Below are 20,135 nucleotides of genomic sequence, written 5' to 3'. Positions count from 1 at the left end.
CTCTCTCCCTGCCTCAGTCTCTTTCTCCCCCCCTTCTCTGTATTTCCCCACTATCCTCTCTTGCTCTCTTTCACTACATTGAAGTTTATGCTTTGAGAAAAAAAAAATGTTGGGCTCTGACGGCTCACTTCGCAGTGTCCTATCACTCCTGCTTCACTCACTCTGCATCCTGTGGTGTTTCCTGTTAGCCAGGAGAGAGAGTGAGAAAGGGAATAATGAGTATGGATTCTAATTCTGTATACCAACTGAAATTTACGGCACATACAGTTGAAGTCGGAATTTTACATACACCTTATCCAAATACATTTAAACTCAGTTTTTCACAATTCCTGACATTTAATCCAAGTAAAAAATCCCTGTTTTAGGTCAGTTATGATCATCACTTTATTGTAAGAATGTGAAATGTCAGAATAATAGTAGAGAGAATGATTTATTTAAGCTTTTATTTCTTTCATCACATTCCCAGTGGGTCAGAAGTTTACAAACACTCTATTAGTATTTGGTAGCATTGCCTTTAAATTGTTTAACTTGGGTCAAACGTTTCAGGTAGCCTTCCACAAGCTTCCCACAATAATGTGGGTGAATTTTTGCCCATTTCTCCTGACAGAGGTGGTGTAACTGAGTCAGGTTTGTAGAGCTCCTTGCTCGCACACGGTTTTTCAGTTCTGCTCACAAATTTTCTATAGGATTGAGGTCAGGGCTTTGTGATGGCCACTCCAATACCGTTACTTTGTTGTTCTTAAGCCATTTTGCCACGACTTTGGAAGTATGCTTGGGGTCATTGTCCATTTGGAAGACCCATTTGCGACCAAGCTTTAACTTCCTGACTGATGTCTTGAGACGTTGCTTCAATATATCCACATAATTTTCCTTCCTCAGGATGCCATCTATTTTGTGAAGTGCACCAGTTCCTCCTGCAGCAAAGCACCCCCACAACATGATGCTGCCACCCCCGTGCTTCACGGTTGGGATGGCGTTCTTCGGCTTGCAAGCCTCCCCCTTTTTCCTCCAAACATAACGATGGTCATTATGGCCAAACAGTTCTATTTTTGCTTCATCAGACCAGAGGACATTTCTCCAAAAAGTACGATCTTTGTCCCCATGTGCAGTTGCAAACCGTAGTCTGGCTTTTATATGGCCGTTTTGGATCAGTGGCTTCTTCCTTGCTGAGCGGCCTTTCAGGTTATGTCGATATAGGACTCGTTTCACTGTGGATATAGATACTTTGGTATCTGTTTCCTGCAGCATCTTCACAAGGTCCTTTGCTGTTGTTCTGGGATTGATTTGCACTTTTCGCACCAAAGTACGTTCATCTCCAGGAGACAGAACGCGTCTCCTTCCTGAGCGGTATGATGGCTGCGTGGTCCCATGGTGTTTATACTTGCGTACTATTGTTTGTACAGATGAACGCGGTACCTTCAGGCGTTTGGAAATTGCTCCCAAGGATGAACCAAACTTGTGGAGGTCTACAATTTTTTTTCTGAGGTCTTGGCTGATTTCTTTTGATTTTCCCATGATGTCAAGCAAAGAGGCACTGAGTTTGAAGGTAGGCCTTGAAATACATCCACAGGTACACCTCCAATTGACTCAAATTATGTCAATTAGCCTAACAGAAGCTTCTAAAGCCATGAAATAATTTTCTGGAATTTTCCAAGCTGTTTAAAGGCACAGTCAACTTAGTGCATGTAAACTTCTGACCCACTGGAATTGTGATACAGTGAATTTATAAGTGAAATAATCTGTCTGTAAACAATTGTTGGAACAATTACTTGTGTCATGCACAAAGTAGATGTCCTAACCGACTTGCCAAAACTATAGTTTGTTAACAAGAAATTTGTGGCGTGGTTGAAAAACGAGTTTTAATGACTCCAACCTAAGTGTATGTAAACTTCCGACATCAACTGTAGCTGTGTGTGTGTTCGTGCGTTTGTGTTGTGAATGTCCAGCAGGGTGCCGTTTATCTGAAGTAGATGGGGCAGGAAAGGGTGTGTTTGGATGTTTGTTAGTGTGATGAATGAGGGCGGTGTGTGTATGAGTTTTCAGTTCTGAGAAAATGGTTTATGTTTGAAAACCCCCTCCATGTCCGTTAGCTAGAGCGTGTAGTGATTTAGGTGGGAACAGCCTGAGTGGGATATGAACCAGTAACCTTCTAACTGTTTGAGGGCAGGGAGAGTGACTGCCTGTAGATCAAGGGTGGGCATCTCTGCTTCTTGAGAGTTGCTGGGTGTGCAGGCTTTTGTTCCATCCCTGCTTTAACATGAGTCTACTAATCAGCTTCTCATCGGGACCTTGATTAGCTGAATCAGGTGCTGGAGCAGAAGCCTGCTCACCCAGTGTCTTTTCCTGCAGGAGGGCTGGAATGAGTGTCTTGACATGGCGTATCTTCAAAACACTATTTTTATATAGTGTTGCTGCTTTTTTTAATCTATGCAAATGTCTGTTTATTACAGTGTATCACCCATGAGAGAGAGTATGCAAATGTCGGTTTATTACAGTGTATCACCCATGAGAGAGAGTATTCAAATGTCTGTTTAGTACAGTGTCACCCATGAGAGAGAGTATTCAAATGTCTGTTTAGTACAGGGTATCACCCATGAGAGAGAGTATTCAAATGTCTGTTTAGTACAGGGTATCACCCATGAGAGAGAGTATTCAAATGTCTGTTTAGTACAGGGTATCACCCATGAAAGAGTTAGAGATATATATATATATATCTCTATCTAGTTCGGTCTGTGGGCTAGCGTCAGTCTGGTTTGGGGGTGTGTTGCTTACCAGTCAATCAGACAGTCATCTCACATCTCAGTTCATTAAAGCTATAGTTTTCTTCTGAGTGGTCATCAAAGGAAGAAGACAATAGTCTGTTGGTGAGTTGAGAAACAGTGTTTTAGCATTAAATAGGAGGAGTCATGGTACCAAGTGCCGTTGTTGACTAGGTTTACATGTACAGCAGGGTTTCCCAAACAGCATCAGGGAGGGAGAGAGAGAGAGACAAACATTATGAAGAGGAGAGAGAGAGACAAACATTATGAAGAGGGGAGAGAGAGAGAGAGACAAACATTATGAAGAGGAGAGAGAGAGAGACAAACATTATGAAGAGGAGAGGGAGAGAGAGAGAGACAAACATTATGAAGAGGAGAGAGAGACAAACATTATGAAGAGGAGAGGGAGAGAGAGAGACAAACGTTATGAAGAGGAGAGGGAGAGAGAGAGACAAACGTTATGAAGAGGAGAGGGAGAGAGAGAGACAAACGTTATGAAGAGGAGAGAGAGAGAGACAAACATTATGAAGAGGAGAGAGAGACAAACATTATGAAGAGGAGAGAGAGAGAGAAAAAAACATTATGAAGAGGAGAGAGAGAGAGAGACAAACATTATGAAGAGGAGAGGGAGAGAGAGACAAACATTATGAAGAGGAGAGAGAGAGAGAGAGACAAACATTATGTAGAGGAGAGAGAGAGAGAGAGAGAGAGACAAACATTATGAAGAGGGGAGAGAGAGAGAGAGACAAACATTATGAAGAGGAGAGGGAGAGAGAGAGACAAACGTTATGAAGAGGAGAGAGAGACAAACATTATGAAGAGGAGAGAGAGAGAGAGACAAACATTATGTAGAGGAGAGAGAGAGAGAGAGACAAACATTATGTAGAGGAGAGGGAGAGAGAGAGACAAATGTTATGAAGAGGGGAGAGAGAGAGAGAGACAAACATTATGAAGAGGAGAGAAAGAGACAAACATTATGAAGAGGGGAGAGAGAGAGAGACAAACGTTATGAAGAGGGGAGAGAGAGAGAGACAAACATTATGAAGAGGGGAGAGAGAGAGAGAGACAAACATTATGAAGAGGAGAGGGAGAGAGAGAGACAAACGTTATGAAGAGGAGAGGGAGAGAGAGAGACAAACGTTATGAAGAGGAGAGAGAGACAAACATTATAAAGAGGAGAGAGAGAGAGAGACAAACATTATGAAGAGAGGAGAGAGAGAGAGACAAACATTATGAAGAGGAGAGAGAGACAAACGTTATGAAGAGGAGAGAGAGACAAACATTATGAAGAGGAGAGAGAGAGAGATACAAACATTATGAAGAGGAGAGAGAGACAAACATTATGAAGCAGGGGGGAGAGAGAGAGAGACAAACGTTATGGAGAGGAGAGAGAGACAAACATTATGAAGAGGAGAGAGAGAGACAAACATGAAGAGAGAGAGAGACAAACATGAAGAGGAGAGAGAGAGACAAACATTATGAAGAGGAGAGAGAGAGAGAGAGACACACGTTATGAAGAGGAGAGAGAGAGAGAGACAAACATTATGAAGAGGAGAGAGAGAGAGACAAACATTATGAAGAGGGGAGAGAGAGAGAGACAAACATTATGAAGAGGAGAGAGACAGAGAGACAAACATTATGAAGAGGAGAGAGAGAGACAAACGTTATGAAGAGGAGAGAGAGAGACAAATATTATGAAGAGGAGAGAGAGAGAAAAACATTATGAAGAGGAGAGAGAGAGAGAGAGAGACACACACGTTATGAAGAGGCGAGAGAGAGAGAGACAAACATTATGAAGAGGAGAGAGAGAGAGACAAACATTATGAAGAGGAGAGAGAGAGAGACAAACATTATGAAGAGGAGAGAGAGAGAGACAAACATTATGAAGAGGAGAGAGAGAGAGAGAGAGAGACAAACATTATGAAGAGGGGAGAGAAAGACAAACATTATGAAGAGGAGAGAGAGAGACAAACATTATGAAGAGGAGAGAGAGAGAGAGAGACAAACATTATGAAGAGGAGAGAGAGAGAGAGAGACACAAACATTATGAAGAGGAGAGAGAGAGAGAGAGAGAGAGAGAGACAAACGTTATGAAGAGGAGAGAGAGAGAGAGACAAACATTATGAAGAGGAGAGAGAGAGAGAGAGACAAACATGAAGAGGAGAGAGATAGAGAGAAACGTTATGAAGAGGAGAGAGAGAGAGAGAGAGAGAGACAAACATTATGAAGAGGGGAGAGAGAGAGAGACAAACATTATGAAGAGGAGATAGAGAGACAAACATTATGAAGAGGGGAGAGAGAGAGAGAGAGAGACAAACATTATGAAGAGGAGAGAGAGAGAGACAAACATTATGAAGAGGAGAGAGAGAGAGACAAACATTATGAAGAGGAGAGAGAGAGACAAACATTATGAAGAGGAGAGAGAGAGAGAGAGAGAGACAAACATTATGAAGAGGAGAGAGAGAGAGAGAAACATTATGAAGAGGAGAGAGAGAGAGAGAGAGACAAACATTATGAAGAGGAGAGAGAGAGAGACAAACATTATGAAGAGGGGAGAGAGAGAGAGAGAAACATTATGAAGAGGAGAGAGAGAGAGAGAGACAAACATTATGAAGAGGAGAGAGAGAGAGACAAACATTATGAAGAGGAGAGAGAGAGAGAGAGAGACAAACATTATGAAGAGGGGAGAGAAAGACAAACATTATGAAGAGGAGAGAGAGAGACAAACATTATGAAGAGGAGAGAGAGAGACAAACATTATGAAGAGGAGAGAGAGAGAGAGAGAGAGAGAGAGAGAGAGAGACAAACGTTATGAAGAGGAGAGAGAGAGAGAGAGACAAACATTATGAAGAGGAGAGAGAGAGAGAGACAAACATGAAGAGGAGAGAGAGATAGAGAGAAACGTTATGAAGAGGAGAGAGAGAGAGAGAGAGACAAACATTATGAAGAGGGGAGAGAGAGAGAGACAAACATTATGAAGAGGAGAGAGAGAGAGAGAGAGAGACAAACATTATGAAGAGGAGAGAGAGAGAGACAAACATTATGAAGAGGGGAGAGAGAGAGAGAGAAACATTATGAAGAGGAGAGAGAGAGAGACAAACGTTATGAAGAGGAGAGAGAGAGAGAGACAAACGTTATGAAGAGGAGAGAGAGACAAACGTTATGAAGAGGAGAGAGAGAGAGACAAACGTTATGAAGAGGAGAGAGAGACAAACATTATGAAGAGGAGAGAGAGAGAGAGACAAACATTATGTAGAGGCGAGAGAGAGAGAGAGAGGCAAACATTATGAAGAGGAGAGAGAGAGAGAGACAAACATTATGAAGAGGGGAGAGAGAGAGAGACAAACATTATGTAGAGGAGAGGGAGAGAGAGAGACAAACATTATGAAGAGGAGAGGGAGAGAGAGAGACAAACATTATGAAGAGGAGAGGGAGAGAGAGAGACAAACATTATGAAGAGGAGAGAAAGAGACAAACATTATGAAGAGGGGAGAGAGAGAGAGACAAACGTTATGAAGAGGGGAGAGAGAGAGAGAGAGACAAACGTTATGAAGAGGGGAGAGAGAGAGAGAGAGAGTGACAAATGTTATGAAGAGGGGAGAGAGAGACAAACGTTATGAAGAGGAGAGAGAGAGAGAGAGACAAACGTTATGAAGAGGGGAGAGAGAGAGAGAGAGTGACAAATGTTATGAAGAGGGGAGAGAGAGAGAGAGACAAACGTTATGAAGAGGAGAGAGAGAGACAAACGTTATGAAGAGGGGAGAGAGAGAGAGAGACAACCATTATGAAGAGGGGAGAGAGAGAGAGACTAACGTTATGAAGAGGGGAGAGAGAGAGAGACAAACATTATGAAGAGGGGAGAGAGAGAGAGTCAAACATTATAGAGAGGGGAGAGAGATACAAACGTTATAGAGGGGAGAGAGAGACAAACGTTATGAAGAGGGGAGAGAGAGAGAGAGACAAACATTATGAAGAGGAGAGGGAGAGAGAGAGAGACAAACATTATGAAGAGGAGAGAAAGAGACAAACATTATGAAGAGGGGGGAGAGAGAGAGACAAACGTTATGAAGAGGGGAGAGAGAGAGAGAGACAAACATTATGAAGAGGAGAGGGAGAGAGAGAGATAAACGTTATGAAGAGGAGAGGGAGAGAGAGAGACAAACGTTATGAAGAGGAGAGAGAGACAAACATTATGAAGAGGAGAGAGAGAGAGAGAGAAACATTATGAAGAGGAGAGAGCGAGAGAGACAAACATTATGAAGAGAGGAGAGAGAGAGAGAGACAAACGTTATGAAGAGGAGAGAGAGACAAACGTTATGAAGAGGAGAGAGAGAGATAGACAAACATTATGAAGAGGAGAGAGAGACAAACATTATGAAGAGGAGAGAGAGAGATAGACAAACATTATGAAGAGGAGAGAGAGACAAACATTATGAAGAGGAGAGAGAGAGATAGACAAACATTATGAAGAGGAGAGAGACAGAGAGACAAACATTATGAAGAGGAGAGAGAGAGAGAGACACACGTTATGAAGAGGAGAGAGAGAGACAAACGTTATGAAGAGGAGAGAGAGATACAAACATTATGAAGAGGAGAGAGAGAGAGAGACACACGTTATGAAGAGGAGAGAGAGAGACAAACATTATGAAGAGGAGAGAGAGAGAGACAAACATTATGAAGAGGAGAGAGAGAGGGGAGAGAGAGAGAGACAAACATTATGAAGAGGAGAGAGAGAGAGACAAACATTATGAAGAGGGGAGAGAGAGAGACAAACATTAAGAAGAGGAGAGAGAGAGACAAACATTATGAAGAGGAGAGAGAGAGACAAACATTATGAAGAGGGGAGAGAGAGACAAACGTTATGAAGAGCGGAGAGAGAGAGAGAGACAAACATTATGAAGAGGGGAGAGAGACAAACGTTATGAAGAGGGGAGAGAGAGGGGAGAGAGAGAGAGACAAACGTTATGAAGAGCAGAGAGAGAGAGAGAGAGCGAGAGAGAGAGAAACATTATGAAGAGGAGAGAGAGACAAACATTATGAAGAGGGGAGAGAGAGAGAGACAAACATTATGAAGAGGAGAGAGAGAAAAAAACATTATGAAGAGGAGAGAGAGAAAGAGAGAGAAACATTAAGAAGAGAGAAAGAGAGACAAACATTATGAAGAGGAGAGAGAGACAAACATTATGAAGAGGGGAGAGAGAGAGACAAACATTATGAAGAGGAGAGAGAGAGAGACAAACATTATGAAGAGAGAAAGAGAGACAAACATTATGAAGAGGAGAGAGAGAGAGAGAGAGACAAACATTATGAAGAGTGAAAGAGAGACAAACATTATGAAGAGGAGAGAGAGAGCGACAAACGTTATGAAGAGGAGAGAGAGAGAGACAAACATTATGAAGAGGAGAGAGAGAGAGAGAGACAAACATTATGAAGAGGGGAGAGAGAGAGAGAGAGAGAGACAAACATTATGAAGAGGGGAGAGAGAGAGACAAACATTATGAAGAGGGGAGAGAGAGAGAGACAAACATTATGAAGAGGGGAGAGAGAGAGAGACAAACATATTGAAGAGGGGAGAGAGAGGGAGACAAACATATTGAAGAGGGGAGAGAGAGAGAGACAAACGTTATGAAGAGGGGAGAGAGAGAGAGACAAACATATTGAAGAGGGGAGAGAGAGGGAGACAAACATATTGAAGAGGGGAGAGAGAGGGGGGAGAGAGAGAGACAAACGTTATGAAGAGGGGAGAGAGAGAGACAAACATGTTGAAGAGGGGATAGAGAGGGGAGAGAGAGAGAGACAAACATATTGAAGAGGGGAGAGAGAGAGAGACAAACATATTGAAGAGGGAAGAGAGAGGGAGACAAACGTTATGAAGAAGAGAGAGAGAGAGACAAACATTATGAAGAGGGGAGAGAGAGAGAGACACGTTATGAAGAGGGGAGAGAGAGACAAACTTTATGAAGAGGGGAGAGAGAAAGAGAGAGAGACAAACATTATGAAGAGGAGAGAGAGAGACAAACGTTATGAAGAGGAGAGAGAGAGACAAACATTATGAAGAGGAGAGAGAGAGAGAGAGACAAACGTTATGAAGAGGGGAGAGAGAGAGAGAGAGAGAGTGACAAATGTTATGAAGAGGGGAGAGAGAGACAAACGTTATGAAGAGGAGAGAGAGAGAGAGAGACAAACGTTATGAAGAGGGGAGAGAGAGAGAGAGAGAGACAAACATTATGAAGAGGAGAGAGAGAGAGACAAACCTTATGAAGAGGGGAGAGAGAGAGTGAGTGACAAATGTTATGAAGAGGGGAGAGAGAGACAAACGTTATGAAGAGGAGAGAGAGAGAGAGAGACAAACGTTATGAAGAGGAGAGAGAGAGACAAACGTTATGAAGAGGGGAGAGAGAGAGAGAGACAACCATTATGAAGAGGGGAGAGAGAGAGAGACAAACGTTATGAAGAGGGGAGAGAGAGAGAGACAAACATTATGAAGAGGGGAGAGAGAGAGAGTCAAACATTATAGAGAGGGGAGAGAGATACAAACGTTATGAAGAGGGGAGAGAGAGAGAGAGACAAACGTTATGAAGAGGGGAGAGAGAGAGAGAGACAAACATTATGTAGAGGAGAGAGAGAGACAAACGTTATGAAGAGGAGAGAGAGAGACAAACGTTATGAAGAGGAGAGAGAGAGAGACAAACATTATGAAGAGGAGAGAGAGAGAGAGACAAACATTATGAAGAGGAGAGAGAGAGACAAACGTTATGAAGAGGGGAGAGAGAGAGAGACAAACATTATGAAGAGGAGAGAGAGAGACAAACGTTATGAAGAGGAGAGAGAGAGAGAGAGACAAACGTTATGAAGAGGAGAGAGAGAGAAAGAGACAAACATTATGAAGAGGAGTTAGAGAGACAAACGTTATGAAGAGGGGAGAGAGAGAGAGACAAACGTTATGAAGAGGGGAGAGAGAGAGAGACAAACATTATGAAGAGGGGAGAGAGAGACAAACGTTATGAAGAGGGGAGAGAGAGAGCGACAAACATTATGAAGAGGAGAGAGAGAGACAAACGTTATGAAGAGGGAGAGAGAGAGAGAGACAAACATTATGAAGAGGGGAGAGAGAGAGAGACAAACATTATGAAGAGGAGAGAGAGAGAGAGAGACAAACGTTATGAAGAGGAGAGAGAGAGAGACAAACATTATGAAGAGGAGAGAGAGAGAGAGACAAACATTATGATGAGGAGAGAGAGAGACGAACGTTATGAAGAGGGGAGAGAGAGAGAGACAAACATTATGAAGAGGAGAGAGAGAGACAAACGTTATGAAGAGGAGAGAGAGAGAGAGAGACAAACGTTATGAAGAGGAGAGAGAGAGAAAGAGACAAACATTATGAAGAGGAGAGAGAGAGACAAACGTTATGAAGAGGGGAGAGAGAGAGAGAGAGAGAGACAAACATTATGAAGAGGGGAGAGAGAGAGAGACAAACGTTATGAAGAGGGGAGAGAGAGAGAGAGTGACAAATGTTATGAAGAGGGGAGAGAGAGACAAACGTTATGAAGAGGAGAGAGAGAGAGACAAACGTTATGAAGAGGAGAGAGAGAGACAAACGTTATAAAGAGGGGAGAGAGAGAGAGAGACAACCATTATGAAGAGGGGAGAGAGAGAGAGACAAACGTTATGAAGAGGGGAGAGAGAGAGAGACAAACATTATGAAGAGGGGAGAGAGAGAGAGTCAAACATTATAGAGAGGGGAGAGAGATACAAACGTTATGAAGAGGGGAGAGAGAGAGAGAGACAAACATTATGAAGAGGGGAGAGAGAGAGAGAGACAAACATTATGCAGAGGAGAGAGAGAGACAAACGTTATGAAGAGGAGAGAGAGAAACAAACGTTATGAAGAGGAGAGAGAGAGAGAGACAAACATTATGAAGAGGAGAGAGAGACAAACATTATGAAGAGGAGAGAGAGAGAGAGAGACAAACATTATGAAGAGGAGAGAGAGAGACAAACATTATGAAGAGGAGAGAGAGAGAGAGACAAACATTATGAAGAGGAGAGAGAGAGACAAACGTTATGAAGAGGGGAGAGAGAGAGAGAAAAACATTATGAAGAGGAGAGAGAGAGACAAACGTTATGAAGAGGAGAGAGAGAGAGAGAGAGACAAACGTTATGAAGAGGAGAGAGAGAGAAAGAGACAAACATTATGAAGAGGGGAGAGAGAGACAAACGTTATGAAGAGGAGAGAGAGAGACAAACGTTATGAAGAGGGGAGAGAGAGAGAGAGAGAGACAAACGTTATGAAGAGGGGAGAAAGAGAGAGAGACAAACGTTATGAAGAGGGGAGAGAGAGAGAGACAAACATTATGAAGAGGAGAGAGAGAGAGAGACAAACATTATGAAGAGGAGAGAGAGAGACAAACGTTATGAAGAGGGGAGAGAGAGAGAGACAAACATTATGAAGAGGAGAGAGAGAGACAAACGTTATGAAGAGGGAGAGAGAGAGAGAGAGACAAACATTATGAAGAGGAGAGAGAGAGACAAACGTTATGAAGAGGGGAGAGAGAGAGAGACAAACATTATGAAGAGGAGAGAGAGAGACAAACGTTATGAAGAGGAGAGAGAGAGAGACAAACCTTATGAAGAGGGGAGAGAGAGAGAGACAAACGTTATGAAGAGGGGAGAGAGAGAGACAAACATTATGAAGAGGAGAGAGAGAGACAAACGTTATGAAGAGGGGAGAGAGAGAGAGAGACAAACGTTATGAAGAGGGGAGAGAGAGAGAGAGAAACGTTATGAAGAGGGGAGAGAGAGAGAGAGAGACAAACATTATGAAGAGGGGAGAGAGAGAGAGACAAACGTTATGAAGAGGGGAGAGAGAGAGAGAGAGTGACAAACGTTATGAAGAGGGAGAGAGAGAGAGAGACAAACATTATGAAGAGGGGAGAGAGAGAGAGACAAACGTTATGAAGAGGGGAGAGAGAGGGAGACAAACATTATGAAGAGGAGAGAGAGAGAGAGAGACAACCATTATGAAGAGGGGAGAGAGAGAGAGACAAACGTTATGAAGAGGGGAGAGAGAGAGAGACAAACATTATGAAGAGGGGAGAGAGAGAGAGTCAAACATTATAGAGAGGGGAGAGAGATACAAACGTTATGAAGAGGGGAGAGAGAGAGAGAGACAAACGTTATGAAGAGGAGAGAGAGAGACAAACGTTATGAAGAGGGGAGAGAGAGAGAGAGACAACCATTATGAAGAGGGGAGAGAGAGAGAGACAAACGTTATGAAGAGGGGAGAGAGAGAGAGACAAACATTATGAAGAGGGGAGAGAGAGAGAGTCAAACATTATAGAGAGGGGAGAGAGATACAAACGTTATGAAGAGGGGAGAGAGAGAGAGAGACAAACGTTATGAAGAGGGGAGAGAGAGAGAGAGACAAACGTTATGAAGAGGAGAGAGAGAGACAAACGTTATGAAGAGGAGAGAGAGAGAGACAAACGTTATGAAGAGGAGAGAGAGAGAAAGAGACAAACATTATGAAGAGGGGAGAGAGAGACAAACGTTATGAAGAGGAGAGAGAGAGACAAACGTTATGAAGAGGGGAGAGAGAGAGAGAGAGAGACAAACGTTATGAAGAGGGGAGAGAGAGAGAGAGACAAACGTTATGAAGAGGGGAGAGAGAGAGAGACAAACATTATGAAGAGGAGAGAGAGAGAGAGAGACAAACATTATGAAGAGGAGAGAGAGAGACAAACGTTATGAAGAGGGGAGAGAGAGAGAGACAAACATTATGAAGAGGAGAGAGAGAGACAAACGTTATGAAGAGGGAGAGAGAGAGAGAGAGACAAACATTATGAAGAGGAGAGAGAGAGACAAACGTTATGAAGAGGGGAGAGAGAGAGAGACAAACATTATGAAGAGGAGAGAGAGAGACAAACGTTATGAAGAGGAGAGAGAGAGAGACAAACCTTATGAAGAGGGGAGAGAGAGAGAGACAAACGTTATGAAGAGGGGAGAGAGAGAGACAAACATTATGAAGAGGAGAGAGAGAGACAAACGTTATGAAGAGGGGAGAGAGAGAGAGAGACAAACGTTATGAAGAGGGGAGAGAGAGAGAGAGAAACATTATGAAGAGGGGAGAGAGAGAGAGAGACAAACATTATGAAGAGGGGAGAGAGAGAGAGACAAACGTTATGAAGAGGGGAGAGAGAGAGAGAGAGTGACAAACGTTATGAAGAGGGAGAGAGAGAGAGAGACAAACATTATGAAGAGGGGAGAGAGAGAGAGACAAACGTTATGAAGAGGGGAGAGAGAGGGAGACAAACATTATGAAGAGGAGAGAGAGAGACAACCATTATGAAGAGGGGAGAGAGAGAGAGACAAACGTTATGAAGAGGGGAGAGAGAGAGAGACAAACATTATGAAGAGGGGAGAGAGAGAGAGTCAAACATTATAGAGAGGGGAGAGAGATACAAACGTTATGAAGAGGGGAGAGAGAGAGAGACAAACGTTATGAAGAGGAGAGAGAGAGACAAACGTTATGAAGAGGGGAGAGAGAGAGACAACCATTATGAAGAGGGGAGAGAGAGAGAGACAAACGTTATGAAGAGGGGAGAGAGAGAGAGACAAACATTATGAAGAGGGGAGAGAGAGAGAGTCAAACATTATAGAGAGGGGAGAGAGAGAGAGAGACAAACATTATGCAGAGGAGAGAGAGAGACAAACGTTATGAAGAGGAGAGAGAGAGACAAACGTTATGAAGAGGAGAGAGAGAGAGACAAACATTATGAAGAGGAGAGAGAGAGAGAGACAAACATTATGAAGAGGAGAGAGAGAGACAAACGTTATGAAGAGGGGAGAGAGAGAGAGACAAACATTATGAAGAGGAGAGAGAGAGACAAACGTTATGAAGAGGAGAGAGAGAGAGACAAACGTTATGAAGAGGAGAGAGAGAGAAAGAGACAAACATTATGAAGAGGAGTTAGAGAGACAAACGTTATGAAGAGGGGAGAGAGAGAGAGACAAACGTTATGAAGAGGGGAGAGAGAGAGAGACAAACATTATGAAGAGGGGAGAGAGAGACAAACGTTATGAAGAGGGGAGAGAGAGAGCGACAAACATTATGAAGAGGAGAGAGAGAGACAAACGTTATGAAGAGGGAGAGAGAGAGAGACAAACATTATGAAGAGGGGAGAGAGAGAGAGACAAACATTATGAAGAGGAGAGAGAGAGAGAGAGACAAACGTTATGAAGAGGAGAGAGAGAGAGACAAACATTATGAAGAGGAGAGAGAGAGAGAGACAAACATTATGATGAGGAGAGAGAGAGACGAACGTTATGAAGAGGGGAGAGAGAGAGAGACAAACATTATGAAGAGGAGAGAGAGAGACAAACGTTATGAAGAGGAGAGAGAGAGAGAGAGACAAACGTTATGAAGAGGAGAGAGAGAGAAAGAGACAAACATTATGAAGAGGAGAGAGAGAGTCAAACGTTATGAAGAGGGGAGAGAGAGAGAGAGAGACAAACATTATGAAGAGGGGAGAGAGAGAGAGACAAACGTTATGAAGAGGGGAGAGAGAGAGAGAGTGACAAATGTTATGAAGAGGGGAGAGAGAGACAAACGTTATGAAGAGGAGAGAGAGAGAGACAAACGTTATGAAGAGGAGAGAGAGAGACAAACGTTATAAAGAGGGGAGAGAGAGAGAGAGACAACCATTATGAAGAGGGGAGAGAGAGAGAGACAAACGTTATGAAGAGGGGAGAGAGAGAGAGACAAACATTATGAAGAGGGGAGAGAGAGAGAGTCAAACATTATAGAGAGGGGAGAGAGATACAAACGTTATGAAGAGGGGAGAGAGAGAGAGAGACAAACATTATGAAGAGGGGAGAGAGAGAGAGAGACAAACATTATGCAGAGGAGAGAGAGAGACAAACGTTATGAAGAGGAGAGAGAGAAACAAACGTTATGAAGAGGAGAGAGAGAGAGAGACAAACATTATGAAGAGGAGAGAGAGACAAACATTATGAAGAGGAGAGAGAGAGAGAGAGACAAACATTATGAAGAGGAGAGAGAGAGAGACAAACATTATGAAGAGGAGAGAGAGAGAGAGACAAACATTATGAAGAGGAGAGAGAGAGACAAACGTTATGAAGAGGGGAGAGAGAGAGAGAAAAACATTATGAAGAGGAGAGAGAGAGACAAACGTTATGAAGAGGAGAGAGAGAGAGAGAGAGACAAACGTTATGAAGAGGAGAGAGAGAGAAAGAGACAAACATTATGAAGAGGGGAGAGAGAGACAAACGTTATGAAGAGGAGAGAGAGAGACAAACGTTATGAAGAGGGGAGAGAGAGAGAGACAAACATTATGAAGAGGAGAGAGAGAGAGAGAGACAAACATTATGAAGAGGAGAGAGAGAGACAAACGTTATGAAGAGGGGAGAGAGAGAGAGACAAACATTATGAAGAGGAGAGAGAGAGACAAACGTTATGAAGAGGGAGAGAGAGAGAGAGAGACAAACATTATGAAGAGGAGAGAGAGAGACAAACGTTATGAAGAGGGGAGAGAGAGAGAGACAAACATTATGAAGAGGAGAGAGAGAGACAAATGTTATGAAGAGGAGAGAGAGAGAGACAAACCTTATGAAGAGGGGAGAGAGAGAGAGACAAACGTTATGAAGAGGGGAGAGAGAGAGACAAACATTATGAAGAGGAGAGAGAGAGACAAACGTTATGAAGAGGGGAGAGAGAGAGAGAGACAAACGTTATGAAGAGGGGAGAGAGAGAGAGAGAAACATTATGAAGAGGGGAGAGAGAGAGAGAGACAAACATTATGAAGAGGGGAGAGAGAGAGAGACAAACGTTATGAAGAGGGGAGAGAGAGAGAGAGAGTGACAAACGTTATGAAGAGGGAGAGAGAGAGAGAGACAAACATTATGAAGAGGGGAGAGAGAGAGAGACAAACGTTATGAAGAGGGGAGAGAGAGGGAGACAAACATTATGAAGAGGAGAGAGAGAGAGAGACAACCATTATGAAGAGGGGAGAGAGAGAGAGACAAACGTTATGAAGAGGGGAGAGAGAGAGAGACAAACATTGTGAAGAGGGGAGAGAGAGAGAGTCAAACATTATAGAGAGGGGAGAGAGATACAAACGTTATGAAGAGGGGAGAGAGAGAGAGACAAACGTTATGAAGAGGAGAGAGAGAGACAAACGTTATGAAGAGGGGAGAGAGAGAGAGAGACAACCATTATGAAGAGGGGAGAGAGAGAGAGACAAACGTTATGAAGAGGGGAGAGAGAGAGAGACAAACATTATGAAGAGGGGAGAGAGAGAGAGTCAAACATTATAGAGAGGGGAGAGAGATACAAACGTTATGAAGAGGGGAGAGAGAGAGAGAGACAAACGTTATGAAGAGGGGAGAGAGAGAGAGAGACAAACATTATGCAGAGGAGAGAGAGAGACAAACGTTATGAAGAGGAGAGAGAGAGACAAACGTTATGAAGAGGAGAGAGAGAGAGACAAACATTATGAAGAGGAGAGAGAGAGAGAGACAAACATTATGAAGAGGAGAGAGAGAGACAAACGTTATGAAGAGGGGAGAGAGAGAGAGACAAACATTATGAAGAGGAGAGAGAGAGACAAACGTTATGAAGAGGAGAGAGAGAGAGACAAACGTTATGAAGAGGAGAGAGAGAGAAAGAGACAAACATTATGAAGAGGAGTTAGAGAGACAAACGTTATGAAGAGGGGAGAGAGAGAGAGACAAACGTTATGAAGAGGGGAGAGAGAGAGAGACAAACATTATGAAGAGGGGAGAGAGAGACAAACGTTATGAAGAGGGGAGAGAGAGAGCGACAAACATTATGAAGAGGAGAGAGAGAGACAAACGTTATGAAGAGGGAGAGAGAGAGAGACAAACATTATGAAGAGGGGAGAGAGAGAGAGACAAACATTATGAAGAGGAGAGAGAGAGAGAGAGACAAACGTTATGAAGAGGAGAGAGAGAGAGACAAACATTATGAAGAGGAGAGAGAGAGAGAGACAAACATTATGATGAGGAGAGAGAGAGACGAACGTTATGAAGAGGGGAGAGAGAGAGAGACAAACATTATGAAGAGGAGAGAGAGAGACAAACGTTATGAAGAGGAGAGAGAGAGAGAGAGACAAACGTTATGAAGAGGAGAGAGAGAGAAAGAGACAAACATTATGAAGAGGAGAGAGAGAGACAAACGTTATGAAGAGGGGAGAGAGAGAGAGAGAGAGAGAGAGAGAGACAAACATTATGAAGAGGGGAGAGAGAGAGAGACAAACGTTATGAAGAGGGGAGAGAGAGAGAGAGTGACAAATGTTATGAAGAGGGGAGAGAGAGACAAACCTTATGAAGAGGAGAGAGAGAGAGACAAACGTTATGAAGAGGAGAGAGAGAGACAAACGTTATAAAGAGGGGAGAGAGAGAGAGAGACAACCATTATGAAGAGGGGAGAGAGAGAGAGACAAACGTTATGAAGAGGGGAGAGAGAGAGAGACAAACATTATGAAGAGGGGAGAGAGAGAGAGTCAAACATTATAGAGAGGGGAGAGAGATACAAACGTTATGAAGAGGGGAGAGAGAGAGAGAGACAAACATTATGAAGAGGGGAGAGAGAGAGAGAGACAAACATTATGCAGAGGAGAGAGAGAGACAAACGTTATGAAGAGGAGAGAGAGAAACAAACGTTATGAAGAGGAGAGAGAGAGAGAGACAAACATTATGAAGAGGAGAGAGAGACAAACATTATGAAGAGGAGAGAGAGAGAGAGAGACAAACATTATGAAGAGGAGAGAGAGAGAGACAAACATTATGAAGAGGAGAGAGAGAGAGAGACAAACATTATGAAGAGGAGAGAGAGAGACAAACGTTATGAAGAGGGGAGAGAGAGAGAGAAAAACATTATGAAGAGGAGAGAGAGAGAGAGAGAAAAACATTATGAAGAGGAGAGAGAGAGACAAACGTTATGAAGAGGAGAGAGAGAGAGAGAGAGACAAACGTTATGAAGAGGAGAGAGAGAGAAAGAGACAAACATCATGAAGAGGGGAGAGAGAGACAAACGTTATGAAGAGGAGAGAGAGAGACAAACGTTATGAAGAGGGGAGAGAGAGAGAGAGAGAGACAAACGTTATGAAGAGGGGAGAGAGAGAGAGAGACAAACGTTATGAAGAGGGGAGAGAGAGAGAGACAAACATTATGAAGAGGAGAGAGAGAGAGAGAGACAAACATTATGAAGAGGAGAGAGAGAGACAAACGTTATGAAGAGGGGAGAGAGAGAGAGACAAACATTATGAAGAGGAGAGAGAGAGACAAACGTTATGAAGAGGGAGAGAGAGAGAGAGAGACAAACCTTATGAAGAGGGGAGAGAGAGAGAGACTAACGTTATGAAGAGGGGAGAGAGAGAGAGACAAACATTATGAAGAGGAGAGAGAGAGACAAACGTTATGAAGAGGAGAGAGAGAGAGACAAACCTTATGAAGAGGGGAGAGAGAGAGAGACAAACGTTATGAAGAGGGGAGAGAGAGAGACAAACATTATGAAGAGGAGAGAGAGAGACAAACGTTATGAAGAGGGGAGAGAGAGAGAGAGACAAACGTTATGAAGAGGGGAGAGAGAGAGAGAGAAACGTTATGAAGAGGGGAGAGAGAGAGACAAACGTTATGAAGAGGGGAGAGAGAGAGAGAGAGTGACAAACGTTATGAAGAGGGAGAGAGAGAGAGAGACAAACATTATGAAGAGGGGAGAGAGAGAGAGACAAACGTTATGAAGAGGGGAGAGAGAGGGAGACAAACATTATGAAGAGGAGAGAGAGAGACAAACGTTATGAAGAGGGGAGAGAGAGAGAGAGACAAACATTATGAAGAGGGGAGAGAGAGAGAGACAAACATTATGAAGAGGAGAGAGAGAGAGAGAGACAAACATTATGAAGAGGAGAGAGAGAGACAAACGTTATGAAGAGGAGAGAGAGAGAGAGACAAACATTATGAAGAGGAGAGAGAGAGAGAGAGACAAACATTATGAAGAGGGGAGAGAGAGAGAGACAAACGTTATGAAGAGGGGAGAGAGAGAGAGACAAACATTATGAAGAGGAGAGAGAGAGAGAGAGACAAACATTATGAAGAGGAGAGAGAGAGAGACAAACATTATGAAGAGGAGAGAGAGAGAGACAAACGTTATGAAGAGGGGAGAGAGAGAGAGACAAACATTATGAAGAGGAGAGAGAGAGACAAACGTTATGAAGAGGGAGAGAGAGAGAGAGAGACAAACATTATGAAGAGGAGAGAGAGAGACAAACGTTATGAAGAGGGGAGAGAGAGAGACAAACATTATGAAGAGGAGAGAGAGAGACAAACGTTATGAAGAGGAGAGAGAGAGAGACAAACATTATGAAGAGGGGAGAGAGAGAGAGACAAACGTTATGAAGAGGGGAGAGAGAGAGAGACAAACATTATGAAGAGGAGAGAGAGAGACAAACGTTATGAATAGGGGAGAGAGAGAGAGAGACAAACGTTATGAAGAGGGGAGAGAGAGAGAGAGAAACGTTATGAAGAGGGGAGAGAGAGAGAGATAAACATTATGAAGAGGAGAGAGAGAGACAAACGTTATGAAGAGGGGAGAGAGAGAGAGAGACAAACATTATGAAGAGGGGAGAGAGAGAGAGACAAACATTATGAAGAGGGGAGAGAGAGAGAGACAAACGTTATGAAGAGGGGAGAGAGAGAGAGAGAGAGAGTGACAAATGTTATGAAGAGGGGAGAGAGAGAGAGAGAGAGAGAGAGTGACAAATGTTATGAAGAGGGGAGAGAGAGAGAGAGATAAGGGAGGGGTGAGGGAGAGAATCTGGTAAACAGGAACTCATGGAGAACAATGACCATAGAGTTGCCTTGCACACATGTCTGTGTGTGTGCGTTTCAATTTGCCTTACCTGAAGACGACCATATTGGTCCAATGCTGTTATTTGTGTGAATGGCTCCTTAAAAGATGACCTTTAGGAGCAACAATACAGTAAGCTGATGTTCCTCTTTTCCTCACAGCAGAGAAACAGCACAGAGAGGGAGGTGTGTGTGTGAGAGCTGGGGGCAGTGGGACTGCAGCTGGCGTGGGCAGATTGTGTGTGTGGATGGACTGTGTCCTGGGTTTCCAGGAAAAGGGGGGAGCCATTAGAGGGGTGGACAGGAAACTAACAGGGCTTACTTCCTGTGGCTCTCCTGATGGCTGACCAGATAGTGTGTGCATGGCTTAACTGTGTGTGTGTGTGTGTGTGTGTGTGTGTGTGTGTGTGTGTGTGTGTGTGTGTGTGTGTGTGTGTGTGTGTGTGTGTGTGTGTGTGTGTGTGTGTGTGTGTGTGTGTGTGGGTTGAG

At 43.4% G+C, this 20,135-nt stretch overlaps 1 protein-coding gene across 3 annotated transcripts in view; it reads left to right on the top strand.

Moving 5' to 3' along the window:
- yrk (Yes-related kinase) overlaps positions 1 to 20,135 on the top strand; it is a 30,661-nt gene that overhangs the window by 2,229 nt on the left and 8,297 nt on the right. The window lies entirely within an intron of this gene.

Source organism: Salvelinus fontinalis, chromosome 22 (assembly GCF_029448725.1).
Source record: "Salvelinus fontinalis isolate EN_2023a chromosome 22, ASM2944872v1, whole genome shotgun sequence".
Lineage (NCBI taxonomy): Eukaryota > Metazoa > Chordata > Actinopteri > Salmoniformes > Salmonidae > Salvelinus > Salvelinus fontinalis.
Note: the sequence above shows the minus strand (reverse complement) of the source record. Positions and strands in the feature narration are given on the sequence as shown.